The sequence below is a fragment of the Amphiura filiformis genome, chromosome 2, assembly GCF_039555335.1.
Source record: "Amphiura filiformis chromosome 2, Afil_fr2py, whole genome shotgun sequence".
Taxonomy (NCBI): domain Eukaryota; kingdom Metazoa; phylum Echinodermata; class Ophiuroidea; order Amphilepidida; family Amphiuridae; genus Amphiura; species Amphiura filiformis.
In genome coordinates this window covers 93,355,731-93,371,873 of record NC_092629.1, presented here as the reverse complement: position 1 = coordinate 93,371,873, position 16,143 = coordinate 93,355,731, and positions in this window count along the sequence as shown.

Below are 16,143 nucleotides of genomic sequence, written 5' to 3'. Positions count from 1 at the left end.
TGACCTCCGGTTAATATTTATCGAAGAAAGAACAAAATCGAGTGGGTCTAATTTTTTGTTACGTATTGGGCTCTATACATTTTTATTCGTTTTGGAGGTTACACTGTCGGAAAAGCTCTTTTATCCGGATTTTTTCGTATATGGACATGACCTGACCTCCGGTTAATATTTATCAAAGAAAGAAAAAAATTCGAATGGGTCTAATTTTTTGTTACGTATTGGGCTCTGTATATTTTTTATGCGTTTTGGAGGTTATTCTGTCGGTAAAGCTCTTTTATCCGGATTTTTTCGCATATATGGACATGACCTGACCCCCAGTTAATATTTATCGAAGAAAGAAAAAAATTCGAGTGGTTCTAATTTTTTGTTACGTATTGGGCTCTATACATTTTTTATGCGTTTTGGAGGTTACACTGTCGGAAAAACTCTTTTATCCGGATTTTTTCTCATATATGGACATGACTTGACCTCAGGTTAATATTTATCGAAGAAAGAAAAAAAAAATCGAGTGGGTCTAATTTTTTGTTACGTATTGGGCTCTATACATTTTTATGCGTTTTGGAGGTTACACTGTCGGAAAAGCTCTTTTATCCAGATTTTTTCGCATATATGGACATGACCTGACTTCCAGTTAATATTTATCGAAGAAAGAAACAAAATTCGAGTGGGTCTAATTTTTTGTTACGTTTTGCGTTTTGGAGGTTACGCTGTCGGAAAAGCTTCCTTTATTCGGATTTTTTCGCATATATGGACATGACCTGACCTCCAGTTAATATTTATCGAAGAAAGATAAAATTTCAAGTGGTTCTAATTTTTTGTTACGTATTGGGCTCTATACATTTTTATGCGTTTTGGAGGTTACACTGTCGGAAAAGCTCTTTTATCCGGATTTTTTCGCATATATGGACATGACCTGACCTCCAGTTATTATTTATCGAAGAAAGAACAAAAATCGGGTGGGGTCTAATTTTTTGTTACGTTATGCGTTTTGGAGGTTACACTGTCGGAAAAGTTCTTTTATCCGGATTTTTTCGCAAGGATTTACTTGATTTGATCTCCAATTAATATTTATTTATTGATGAAACATGAAGTACCGACTATTTCTTTTATAGGCGCATACCGTGTTGGAATGTCATCTTTCCCTGGGTAAGATCTGACACCAGGCCAGCCCATGGCCCGAGGGTAACATCAGTGATGTATCGTTCGAGTCCGGACTCGGACTCGAGTCCGGACTCGAGTCCACGTTTTGTTGGACTCGGACTTGGCTCGGACTCGGACACCAAAAGACTCGGCTCGGCTCGGACTCGGACACAAAAGGACTCGGACTCGAAGCCGAGTCCGGTCCGAGTCCAGTCCAATTAAATCCATGTAAAATGTGAAATGATTATCTAAAAATGTCAAAGTAGATCTCAAATTTGTTGACTTTACATATTTGGCAATTTTACAAATTAATTGGGGCTGTCAAATCTGTGATCTGTCATATATCCTACATATCGACCAAATTATTTAGATTTATTTGTCACTTTGTAGAATCATATTATTGTTATCATTAATGAATTTATGAACAGAGGACTCACAGTGGGATTCATGAGTGGAGTTAACATGCATCTGGGAAGTGATAGTATTCTATTCTCACTTTCCTGCATTTGTGTTTAAACCATGTACTGTATGGTACCCGTACCCGTGGGTATGGTAAAAATAGGGCATGAGTACGGGTACGGGTCCGAAGCCACGGGTCCGGAAATTGGGACCCGAGTACGGGTACGAGTACGGGCACGGGTACTACAAGTCTGGTATAGGGAGAGCGGTGTGTGGTATAGTGTAGTGAGTGACTTATGGCCAATGACCTTCTTTTTCTACAATTTTAGCATCAAAAACTTTGCAATTTTCTTTTTTCAGCAAATTTGTATTGTAAATTTTCAAATTAGAAACAAAATTTAAAATTTTGCTCCATTTTTGGGAAATAATGACCCATTTTTTCAAAATGTTATACCAAATGACCCCCTTCTTTCAAAATTTTATACCCAATTATCCCTTTTTCATTTTGTTATACCCAAATGACCCATTTTTATACAAATAGGCTCCTACTAAGCAATGCCAGACACCTGTCACATCAAAAGTTGAATGACCCCCCCCCCCCCATACACACACACGGGCATGGACTTTGACCGAGTCCGGACTCGAGCCGGACTCGAGTCCGGACTCGAATCATATTTTTGTTGGACTCGGACTTGGCTCGGACTCGGCACCCCTGGACTTGGACTCGAGTCCGGACTCGGACACAAAAGGACTCGGACTTGGCTCGGACTCGGATACAAATGGACTCGGCTCGGCTCGGACTCGGACAAGCTGGACTCGGGTACAAGTCTGGTAACATGAGTATGTTTGTTTTACCTTGAAGGCAAGGATAGTCTTGCAAATATAGGCTAACTTTCCCCTAGGCCATCCAATATGCCATATACATTAGGACTAACAGTTCACATATTTTGTTATGGTATGCGATTGGAGGTTTGCGTGTCAAAAAATGGGGTTTATAGGATTTTTTGGTTTCATGGTTCGACTTCATTTGATATCCCATTAATATTAGTTATAGACAAAAAAAAGTGTTATTTTTGATAGGTTATTCCATGTGTAGGTGTTAATGTGTTATATTTTTGAAGCCAACTGAAGCAATACCCGTGTAACAAATCGCTTGTTAAAACCATAGTGCAGTTATGTCGACGACAAATTCACCGTGACATTTCCAACCATAAACCCGCTTAGTGAAGATTAAACCGAGATATGCAGTACTAAACCATTATAGTAATCGATTGTCCAATGCAAATTTATTACCACGTGATAATATAAATCCAATGAGCGATCGAATTGTCCGCTACGGTCGACTAATCCAATGGATAATGACGTTATTGACATGTACGGGCAGAGCTCCACTGACCGAGTTTTGGGGGGCATTTTGCAATGGTTTGCTGTCATTTACTCATCAAGGTGGTCCCCCGTTATTTTAAGGACTATGCTATTGATTTAAAGATTGACATGTAGAGAATAAACCATACTTGATTGACAGAAAGTACTAAGTTTGTACCTATTACGGTTTCGTGACACCCTCTTCCAAATGCGCCCAAGCCAGGGCGGTCCGGTAAAGCAAAATGTGCATTAGAATAACACGGGAGTTTGGATATAGATGGTAGGATTTCTTTCTCATACAAATGTATGATCCCTCGTTATTGAAGCATGTACCGGGTTGAAAATTCAGAAATTTTGAAAAGAATAAGTAATTGAAACATAGAGCAAGTACTAAAATCATAGCTTTTATACTTTTTGATATATGACGCTAACTAATTCATCTCCTATATCTACAACACAGCGCTACCAGTAGGGGTCAATTGCCTATTGTGAGTGCCCCTGTGGTGTGTGCATACATGTAGGCAACAATAACTGCATGATGCACCGAACAAACTTTGAGATGCGTGTTGTGTGAGATGTGTGCACAGACTGTCCTGGACTGTCCCACAATCTTGGTTCGGTTCCGTCTTTGGATAATGGAATGATACATAAGTACGTACGACCTATGAACAAAAAGTTCTGTAACCCCATTAACCCCCCCCAGTTTCCGGTTCTAAAATAGGCCTACTCCATACTCCATTGGTGCTGATTTAGGGTGTGGTGCGGAGCGGTAATCGGACACGCACATATTTTTTCAATCTTGCTAAATTATTACTTCAGTATCTATTTCGTGTAATTGATCTTTTCGGTGAACCCATTAGCCTTTGCGATTACACCTGATATGTCGTCATTTGACTTCAGTACGCGTCAGGCCGATGCGAACATCGTTTAGCAAACATCGTTACTGCGCATTATATATGTCGACGTGACGTCAAGTAACGACATCTCAGGTGTACTCGCAAAGGCTTGGGATTTACCGAAAATAATTGGATGCTGGGATATGTTTTTAAACCTAAAATACATTGTTATAACTGGTATTATTGATGTTTGGTTACACATTTGATGTTGTTTCAGTTATAATATGCTAGCATATTAGGCCAAAAAAAACTAAATTGTTGTCTTGCCCTCCCAAGCCTAAAATCTTGGTACACCCGGCCGGATTTTTTTGTACCAACTCAACCATTTGATACCTACTATTTTACAGTAACATGAGTGAAGAGAGGCAAATGCATAATATCGGCTGTATTTTCTACCCGATGTTTAAAATTTTATTGAAGTAAATAATATCAAGGTCTTTCACAATTAACTCTTAGTTTACTGATTTATTTATTTTTTAAACCCAAAAAACCGGGCCCATAATTATTTTCGCGATTTTGACCCGGCCGCGGAGGGCAATGCAACAACTTTTTTTTACCTAATCATAACACTTGTATATCGATCTAATCTCCTAAGAGGAATACACACATATATTTTCATTTAAATGTTTACGACTTTTTATCGTTTCCGGAATATAAAATCTTACTCTGGTTATGAGTTCACCTACAAAAATATGGAAAATGTATCAAAATACAGTGTAGGTAACATTTAAATGTACAATTATGCTAAGCTTGAAGAAGCTATCATTTTATACAGGACAGAAGTTATAAGAGTGGAGGTAGAACTTTTTGAATGACCCTCGTATATCAAGGAGGTTCAAGTCGGAAAAATGCCACAATGAAATAAAATATGAAATATAATCTTCAGTAGATAGCAATGACTTCACAGAACAACCTGCTATCATTTGATAGCACTGTCTTTACATAACCATCAGCTATCTTCAGTAGATAGCAATTACTTCACATCAGCAACCTCAGTAAATATATATGACTTTACATAGCCATCAGCTAATATCAATAGATAACAATGACTTTATAATGACCATTTCTAAATTGGCAAATACTGTATCAAGTTGACAATACCCTAACCCTAACCTTTAACCCTAACCCTAAGCCCTATAACTATAAATCTTAACCCAAGTCCCAAACCAAAACCCTAACCACAAGCAGCGCCCTTGCCCTTACGCTCTGAAAACCTTAACCCGAATATCCTAAACCCTAAACCATTACCCTAAGTCCAAACCCTAAACCCTAACCATAACTAATTCGGTGGGTTGGCACTGTATTTAGCAGTTCAGCATATAGGGGGCGAAATGTCAGGTAGGCGAAGTGTCCTGTTTCCCTTTAGTAGATACGTGGTGTGTGGGCACTATATCCAGCAGTTCAGCACGTAGGGGGTGAAATGCCCGGGGGGGGGCACTCCAACTTTGGAGGGGACGCGGATGTAGGGCTGTTAAGACCCCCTTTTTCAGCATCGCTGTCACCCAAAGACCCCATATTTTTTTACGAACACCGCTCTGTCACCCAAAGACCCCCTATTTTTCCATTGCTCTGGCACCAAAGACCCTTGCAAGTTCAATTTGAACAGCAACTTTCATTTTTCACTGATTGTGTTGCTTATTTTGAGAAAACAATGAAATTTGAAGCCATTTAGAACTAGAAATTCGATTTTCGAGGTTTTTGTGGCGCTGTTTCGGCTCTCACCCAGAGATTCCATTGAAAAAGGTCATGTTCTCACCCAATGACCCCATATTTTTTACATTTTGCTCTCACCGAATGCCCAAAATCACGCTCTCACCCAATGACCCCATATTTTTTACATTTTGCTCTCACCGAATGCCCCTTGGTGCGAAAGTGCCAGCCCTACACCTATATCCATTTCATATTGAAGTGCCCCCCCGGTGAAATGGTAGGGATGCGAAATGTCCTGTTTCCCTTTAGTAGGTGAGAATAACTTCAGCTATCTTCAGCAGATAACAAAGACTTCACATAGCCTTCCGCTAATATCAGTAGGTAGCACTGACATCACATATAGCCATCAGCCATCTTCAGTAGATAGAAATGACTTCACATAGTCATCAGCTATCTTTAGTAGATAGCAATGACATCGCCATCAGCTATCTTCAGTAGATTCCCCACGAATACGCTCACACCCGGACCCCAACCTTCTTCTGAAGAAATGTTTTTCCTTGATTATAGCTATACTCAATAAAAGAAATATGAATTATATTTTACCTAACAACGCAAATTTACAAGATTGTAAAATTGCCCAAATTGTTGAAAATGTAGTATGCAAATTTATGTAGGTAAGGAACAGCAATGTTTAAAATTTGCTTCATTCCAAGTAAGTGATTATGTGATTATATGTGATTATTAGGCCTACGTAATGGTTAAAGTTTGTTGAATTTTCAGATTGTCTGATTAGCAATATACTTGATGACCATGCATGATGACGGTGAGGTGACCATGCAAATTGTATGCAAATTAGCTAATTTTCTATAATTGTTCTGTACGTGCAAAACATTGCAGACTCCACAGTTACAAACTTCAAACTATTCTCTACCTTCACAAGAAATCAGAGGAACTCCAGATACCTCTATCAAATTTTTTTTTTTTAAACAGACATTTATTACGGTTCTTCCACACATGACACATTAGTTTAGTGGTGCTTTGGTCAACTTCAAAGGACCTTTCTAGAGGGCGCAAACATGATTCAACAACGACAGATTCGGAAAAATGAACCCTTTTTATAATTCGGAATAGAGATCACGGTGACTCATTTCGGAATAAAGAACCCTATTTAGATTTCGGAATGAAGAATGTTTTTTTCATATTCGGAGTAGAGAACACGGTGACTTGTTTCGAAATAAAGAACCTTCATTCGATTTCGGAATAGAGAACCCATTTTTCATATTCGGAATAACGAACTTTTTTCATCTTCGGAATATAGAACCTTTTTGTTTTCGGAATAGAGAGCCTGTTTGTGTTTTGACAATTTCGGAATAGATAACCTTCGAAATAGAGAACCGTTTTTTCGGAATAGCGAACCTTTAGTAACATTGTACACCCTTTGTCAGTGCACCCGATCCAAAGTAAGCAAAGGCGTCGTTAGACCAATCGGATTGGGGGGGGTGGTGGGGTATACGGCATAATTTTGCCGACGGAAATATCTTGGTCTGTCTAATACAATTGTGAATTGTAGATCCCAATTTTATTTTTTCGCCAGGGCGCTTAAGAATCTAAAAAGTGTGTGTGTGTGTGGGGGGTAATTATCAAAATTTTTCCTCAATATTTTTTTTTTATTATTAACTACTTTTTACAATAACAATAATTGTATAACAACAACTTCCGCACATTGGCTTTTGTAATCTGCCGACAATCCTATATGTTTTGCCGACAACCGTCACTTTTGCCGACAACATTAAGAATTGGAGGAGGGGTGTCTCAACCCATACCACCCCACCCCTTCTAGCGGCAGCCCGCAAAGTTACGTTACCGCAATCAAAAAGGAATGACTGGGCACCATACTAGCATATATTCCTTCCTTCCTATAGTTTCATGTTTTTGTCCTTTTGGGGCGTCCTCTTTCATGATATATCTTTTAATTTTCTCTGTTTAATGATGAACGTAACATTTATATTAAAAACCATATACAGTTTATTGGTAAATTACCGATTTTGTTTGGAACAGAAATTGCATGTGCTCAAAGTGGTTTGTGGCCGAATTGCCGTGGGACCGAATTGTTTTGGGTGCGAATCGACCTGGCCCTCAGGACGGGTATGGTCGAGGACTCAGGGAAGGTAATATGGATTCTGCTTAAGGGGATATAATACCATGATTTTGATCAGTATCCCTCTTCTTTTTTTTGTTGCAAATTTATGAAGTACATGTTTCATAACAAACTATAATTTATTCTCTTTAAGTAGAGTTATACTATCTTTAGAAAACTTATTCAGCAATGCATGCTAAATAACACTGAATAAATTAAATAAACTTTTCCACAATGGATGCATAGTCAATTTAATACTAGGTACCTTCTATAATGTGTTGTTAGGAAAAGAGATTTAATAAAAAACCCTTTAAAAGAGAGTGCTCAGGCATGATTAGAACACATAGTTATGCAATGTAGGTCGTTGGTGTTGAATAAGGTCGCGTTTCTTATAATTAGGGCTAATGATACTGTTTTTTATATGTAGGCCTACATAAGATTAAGATATAAGATTGTGAAGATCCTTAAGCATTTTGATTAAAAGGGTAAATATAACGTTCCACTAGGGTGATTAGCTCTTCAATATTTAGAGACTGCATATCTACTAATGTAGAGCCTGTTGGGATATGTATAGATATGATATGATGTGTGATAGATAATGATAATGATGAGGTTTCTGAAGACTTGGGTGATTTTTAGGAAATACCGTAAAATTTTAACGTTCCAGAAGGCTGATTATCATTGTCCAAAATGATAAGAATATCCCATTTTATCTGTTTTTGGTTTTGTTTTTGGTATAGAAGTGCAAAATTATGATGTAGCTGGAGGGGATCATGAAATAACCAAAAACTTGTATAATTTAATATAAAATCAATTAAAATTGTATGAAAACAACAAGTTAAAGGTTTAAAACTGGACCTGTTTTGGTTAATGCTAAGAACTTCATTACATTAGTGGCCACTTACTTTCAACTAGAGAGGAAAAGTAAAAGTTGAAGCCTTAAGGACTACGTGTATGAAACTATACCTATTCAGATAATGCATCAAAATACTGTGTGCAATAATGGAGAAGATATAAACATTTGGCCTTAAAATTCAATGTTGTAAATAATGTTGTTATGCTGGGCTGATTATATCAAATCCATATCAGTCAGAACAAGTACCTCTCAATGCAAATTTAAGAAGTTCATGGGCATTTGGTATTGTATATTTGGCCATGCACACTGATCTAGTTGGCTGGCAAACAAAATCTGATCTAAAGAAGTTCCCGAGCAGTATGTAATTTACTAACTTGAACTTCCAGACCACTATCAATCTGTCAACACCTATAACTATTGAAACTAATATCATCCCCAGGTAAAAAAAACCCTCCACTATGGGCTACAGAACAGTTTTATAAGTAATTTCATGGGAAATGAGGCTAATATTCTATGCCCACCTCAAGTTAGATGTCTCACTGCTGCATATAATATTATGAACTATGTCATAGGGAGTGAGGTTAATTTAGTAGCTAGCCTTTATAGTCTGCATTTCCATTACCAGGCATTATCCTATCAAATATATCCTATAAAAAACAACATTTATTTTCATTTTAGACTTTTTTATAGTCTATGTTATCTTCATTTCAGCTTAATTTAGCAGTTGTCATGGTTGTGTGTAAATTCCTATTACTATTAGATACGTTGTAATAAAACACGATTTTAAATATTTGTATATTAATTTTCTCTGAGGGTTTGCAGCAAAATTGATATTTTATTTTCCTTGGTATGGGTTTCAGTTGTGGCTAGTAGTCAGGTAATGATGATGGTGATGATGATGATGATATGATGATGATGATGACGACGACGACGATGATGATGATAATGATGACGATGATGATGATGATGATGATGATGATGATGATGATGATGATGATGATGATGATGATGATGATGATGATGATGATGACGACGACGACGATGATGATGATGATGATGATGATGATGATGATGATGATAATTAATACACAAACGACAAGAGGAACAAACATGCCTAGCATGTAATTCTATTTTTAACATGGAAACGTTTGACCTCTTATCTTCTCGCAAACTAAGATTATGCATATCTTATCTCTTCAATAAACATTGTAAAAGTCGATTTGGCCTTGACACGTGGGGCTTGCCGAAAATGTGAGCATGTCTACTATTTCCATGCTGTGAGTGATACCATAGAAACGTGCCCCCCCCCCCAAAGCAATGTTGGAGCCAATACTAGACCAATTGTCCGTTCCTGTCTCAGTATCAAAACAACATTGACTGGTGGGTGCGGGAGGAGGGTTGAGAATTTCATACTAAATTAAATCCCTCATCACTGCCATCATCGTCACCATCACGACTCTAATAATCATCTGACATCAGTTGTATTATCCATCATCATCATCATCATCATCATCATCATCATCATCATCATCATCATCATCATCATCATCATCATCATCATCATCATCATCATCATCAACAACAACAACAACAAAAAAATCATCATCATCATCATCATCATCATCTAAACCATCATCATTATCAGCATCATCATCACCATCATCATCATCATCGTCGTCGTCATCATCATTTACACTATAGCCACACAAATAGAAATCTTACATTAACTGCAAGTCATCAGAAAAACAAAATATTTTAAACAAATTATTGTTTTATTACTGTGCGCACAGTTTGCACTAATAACATCAACTGCTAGATTATGCTCAAATGAAAAATAAAATAGACTTTCAAAAATCTATAATGAAAAAATATTTTGTTAAAATATTTTTAGTGAAGACAAAGCAAAAGCATTTGCAGAAGAAGCCTGACTTGGAGCTACTTAGGTTCAAAGGTCGACTTTAATTCCAAGGTCTAAACTGGATGTATATATTCACTCAGGTGTACCTGAGCGAAAAAAGGCTATATGTCATCATAGGTCAGGTTATAGGTCACTTGGTTCAGGTCAAATTTAGGCATCCATTTTGAAAACTTGTGATAGTCTGTGATATTATAATGATCGAGGCATCAATTTTAATATTTTGTTTTTTACTGGATATAATATTGAAAAGGTGTGAGGTGGATATACTAAAATACCTTGGGATGTAAATGGTGAGTACAATTTAGATTGCCTAGTTTAGATGGATTGGACACGTAAATATAAAATAGTTACCAAAATCACAAAAATGAAGCTTACGAAAAACTACCTAATATGGTGGTATAGGTGACAAGAATTGCTGTAGTGTGGTTGTGGTAACCTGTTACATATTCAGTGAAATAATGTCGCAAGTTAAAAATATAGCTCAAATTTGAAAATAGAAGCATTTTAACCACTTTGTTTTTTGATAGGTGTGGAGCACCAAGTTCATGAAGTCATAAAAGAAATCAGGAAGCGCTTATTTCCATTTTACATATCAACATTATTTCCCTAATGTGTTAGCAACACATATCCAAATTTTTAACGAAATCCGTTGATAGTAAGCTTTCCAAAATGAAGTGAATTTAAAACACCAGTGATGTACCACCTTTTGGCTTCTACCTTTAAAAGCATGTAAGTTACATTGATACCGATGCCACCAATAGAACGAGAAGATTTGCCCTTCATTTTGCATACCCTTAAAAGCCAAAATTAATGCACGATTTTTTTACAGATTTTTTTAAAACCTTTTTTGCAAATTTGTTGTATGTTTACACATGTGCCAAACTTACACTAAACTCATGTTAATTGGTTTCAGACAAATTTGGTGTGATTGCAGGACAACATAATAGAAAATCTATGATTTTCACACATTTCAGATTTTTGCAGTATTTAGGGAGCGGTCATTTAATATCTACGCCAGCAAGGGGGGATGGAGGATTTCCATATTTTTTCTCGATTTTTACGTTCCCCCTTTCAGGTTCCCCCCACCAATCAGGTAAAAAAAAATTGATGTTTTAAACTAAAAACAAGTCCTTGGTCTTTTTTGTTTTTGATTTGTTTTTATCGAATGCTTTCGGTTGACACTTGTACTGGTTCTCACATTATCCAGTCAAAATGTTACAGCACTAAAATCATAGATTTACTTTTAGAGTTAACAAGTCACTGTACAACTGATTATGTGATGCCGCGATGTAGGCCTACAAAAGTATAAAAACAAGTTAGAAATTACTATGGAGGGAATGACGTTTCTTGCTTCCCTTTGAACATGAAATTGCTGCAAGAATATCATGGGCGTGCCCAAAGACATCGACAGGGGGTCCAGGGGCTCAATGCTAGGTAGGCCTCTGTCGGGGTCCAGAGCTTCAGTGGGAAAGCCGCCCCGAAAAAATGACATTCGACTACTTTGAACTAATTTGATGCTTTCTGGTGTGATTTAGAAAACTAATAATGGTTAAAGGCATATGGCCTATAAAGTTAGGCGCACCGTGTGCATAACAGGAGGCTAGGGGGGGGAGGTGACGGATTCAGAAAAATGGATTCTCTTCTTTTAAATTTGATTCCTGGTTGACCCACAAAAGTGTTTGTGGGGAGTGAAAATGTTTATCACAAAAGTTTGTATTACACTTTATATTATTGATATACAAGCTTTAATTTTAAGCTATTAGGAGCATTCAAAGTGAAGGCAGTTTCCATGGCAACGGCCATATATACTCATTTTAAAGCAAATTCTCCCAGCAAAATTGAGCAAATTTCTCAGTAAAATAAAAAATGGGAGTAAATGGGGCCACGATCTAGAGAAGAGGCAAGTTTTGAGAGAAAAATAATAATAATAAAACAATTTAAAATAAAAAAGAAAGAATACAACACATGGTCAACCCTCTTAAGAATGTAAGCATTAAAATAACACATTTTCTGGCCCACCAGGATAATAATTTATAATTTTTTCATAATTTCTCCATTTTTATAACGTGCGTCACCCAATAGGATTTGCACACACGTTTAAATAGCTTGTTATCAAATTATATCAGTGACATTAACAAATATCGTATATTGGACATATTTTTTGTATAATTACTCACGATATTCGCCCATACTGAACAGAGCTAGATAATTATTATCTTGTGTAATAAAAATCGATGATCGAATATAACTTTTTCGTAAGGTACCGATACCAATATGAATATCCGATTCATAATAAATTGTAAGTATGGGATAATACTGGACACTTCACCCCGCACACTTTCACCACGTATATTTCCACGCGGCCCGCACATTCTCATCCCGTACGCATTCGCCCTCTAAATAACAAGCTATTCTATGTTCAAAATGGGCCGGTCGGTCCAGTCGATTTTTTTAAACCTTCAGCTTTTAAAAATCCTAACAAGTATTAAATACTGGTTCATCCATTAGGGACATTGTCAATTTTACTACTGAATAGGCCTACTTGTTAGATAATCAATTAAGACTAGTCTTTCAAAAAAAATTAAATTAAAAAAAAACAAAACATTTAGTTTCTATATCTGTACAAATTTTTTTTTTAAATCCTCACTCGATTTTTTTTTATCTTTCTTCGATAAATGTTGGAGGTCAAGACAAAATGCGAAAAAATCCGGATAAAAGAACTTTTCGGACAGTGTCGGAGCCAAAACGCATAACGTAACAAAAAATTAGACCCTCTCTGTTTTGTTTCTTTCTTCGATAAATATTAACCGGAGGTCAAGTCAAGTGCATTTATGCGAAAAAATCCGGAAAAAGAACTTTTCGACAGTGTCGGAGCCAAAACGCATAACGTAACAATTAGACCCTCTCCACTTTTTTCTTTCTTCGATAGGTATTAACCGTAAGTCAGGTCAACTCCAGTTATGCAAAAAAATCCGGATTGAAGAACTTTTCTGAGTGTCGGAGTCAAAACGTATAACGTAACAAAACAATTAGACCCCCTTGATTTTTTTTCTTTCTTCGATAAAATAATTAATCGGAGGTGAGGTCAAGTTCATACATGCGAAAAATTCCGCATAAAAGAACTTTTCCGACTGTGTAACTTCAAAACGCATAACGTAACAAAAAATTAGATCCACTCGATCTTTTGTTCTTTCTTCGATAAATATTAACCGGAGGTCAAGTCATGTCCATATATGCGAACAAAATCCCGATAAAAGGGCTTTTCCGACAATGTAACCTCCAAAACGCACAAAAATGTATAGAGCCCAATACGTAACAAAAAATTAGAACCATTCGAATTTTTTCTTTCTTCGAAAAATATTAACTGGAGGTCAGGTCATGTCCATATATGCGAAAAATCCGGATAAAAGAGCTTTACCGACCGTGTAACGCATAAAGAATGTATAGAGCCCAATACGTAACAAAAAATTAGACCCACTCGAATTTTTTTCTTTCTTCGATAAATATTAAATGGAGGTCAGGTCATGTCCATATATGCGAAAAAATCCGGATAAAAGAGCTTTTCCGACAGTGTAACCTCCAAAACGCATACTAAATGTATAGAGCCCAATACGTAACAAAAAATTAGACCCACTCGAATTTTTTTCTTTCTTCGATAAATATTAACCGGATGTCAAGTCATATCCATATATGAGAAAAAATCCGGATAAAAGAGCTTTTCCGACAGTGTAACCTCCAAAACGCATAACGTAACAAAAAATTAGACCCACTCGATTTTTTTTTCTTTCTTCGATAAATATTAACTGGAGGTCAGGTCCTGTCCATATATGCGAAAAAATCCGGATAAAAGAGCTTTTCCGACAGTGTTACCTCAAAACGCATAAAAAATATACAGAGCCCAATACGTAACAAAAAATTAGACCCACTCGAATTTTTTTTCTTTCTTCGATAAATATTAACCGGAGGTCAAGTCATGTCCATATATGAGAAAAAATCCGGATAAAAGAGCTTTTCCGACAGTGTAACCTCCAAAACGCATACAAAAATGTATAGAGCCCAATACGTAACAAAAAATTAGACCCACTCGAATTGTTTTCTTTTTTCGATAAATATTAACTGGAGGTCAAGTCATGTCCATATATGCGAAAAAATCCGGATAAAAGACCTTTTCCGACAGTGTAACCTCCAAAACACATAAAAAATGTAAAGAGCCCAATACGTAACAAAAAATTAGACCCACTCGAATTGTTTTCTTTGTTCGATAAATATTAACTGGAGGTCAGGTCATGTCCATATATGCAAAAAAATCCGGATAAAAGAGCTTTTCCGACAGTGTAACCTCCAAAACGCATAAAAAATGTAAAGAGCCCAATACGTAACAAAAAATTAGACCCACTCGATTTTTTTTTCTTTCTTCGATAAATATTAAATGGAGGTCAGGTCATGTCCATATATGCGAAAAAATCCGGATAAAAGAGCTTTTCCGACAGTGTAACCTCCAAAACGCATAAAAAATGTAAAGAGCCCAATACGTAACAAAAAATTAGACCCACTCGAATTTTTTTCTTTCTTCGATAAATATTAACTGGAGGTCAGCTCATGTCCATATTTGCGAAAAAATCCGGATAAAAGAACTTTACCGACAGTGTAACCTCCAAAACGCATAAAAAATGCAAAGAGTCCAATACGTAACAAAAAATTAGACCCACTCGTATTTTTTTCTTTGTTCGATAAATATTAACTGGAGGTCAGGTCATGTCCATATATGCGAACAAATCCGGATAAAGGAGCTTTACCGACAGTGTAACCCATAAGAATGTATAGAGCCCAATACGTAACAAAAAATTAGACCCATTCGATTTTTTTTTTCTTTCTTCGATAAATATTAACTGGAGGTCAGCTCATGTCCATATATGCGAAAAAATCCGGATAAAAGAGCTTTACTGACAGTGTAACCTCCAAAACACATAAAAAATGTATAGAGCCCAATACGTAACAAAAATTAGACCCACTCGAATTTTTTCTTTCTTCGAGAAATATTAACCGGAGGTCAAGTCATTTCCATATAGGCGTAAAAATCCGGATTAAAGAGCTTTTCCGACAGTGTAACCTCCAAAACGCATAAAAAAATGTAAAGAGCCCAATACGTAACAAAAAATTAGACCCACTCGATTTTTTTTATTTCTTCGATAAATATTAACTGGAGGTCAGGTCATGTCCATATATGCGAAAAATCCGGATAAAAGAGCTTTACCGACCGTGTAACGCATAAAGAATGTATAGAGCCCAATACGTAACAAAAAATTAGACCCACTCGAATTTTTTTCTTTCTTCGATAAATATTAAATGGAGGTCAGGTCATGTCCATATATGCGAAAAAATCCGGATAAAAGAGCTTTTCCGACAGTGTAACCTCCAAAACGCAAAAAAAATTTAAAGAGCCCAATACGTAACAAAAAATTAGACCCACTCGAATTTTTTTCTTTGTTCGATAAATATTAACTGGAGGTCAGGTCATGTCCATATATGCGAAAAATCCGGATAAAAGAGCTTTACCGACCGTGTAACGCATAAAGAATGTATAGAGCCCAATACGTAACAAAAAATTAGACCCACTCGAATTTTTTTCTTTCTTCTATAAATATTAAATGGAGGTCAGGTCATGTCCATATATGCGAAAAATCCGGATAAAAGAGCTTTTCCGACAGTGTAACCTCCAAAACGCATAAAAATGTAAAGAGCCCAATACGTAACAAAAAATTAGACCCACTCGAATTTTTTT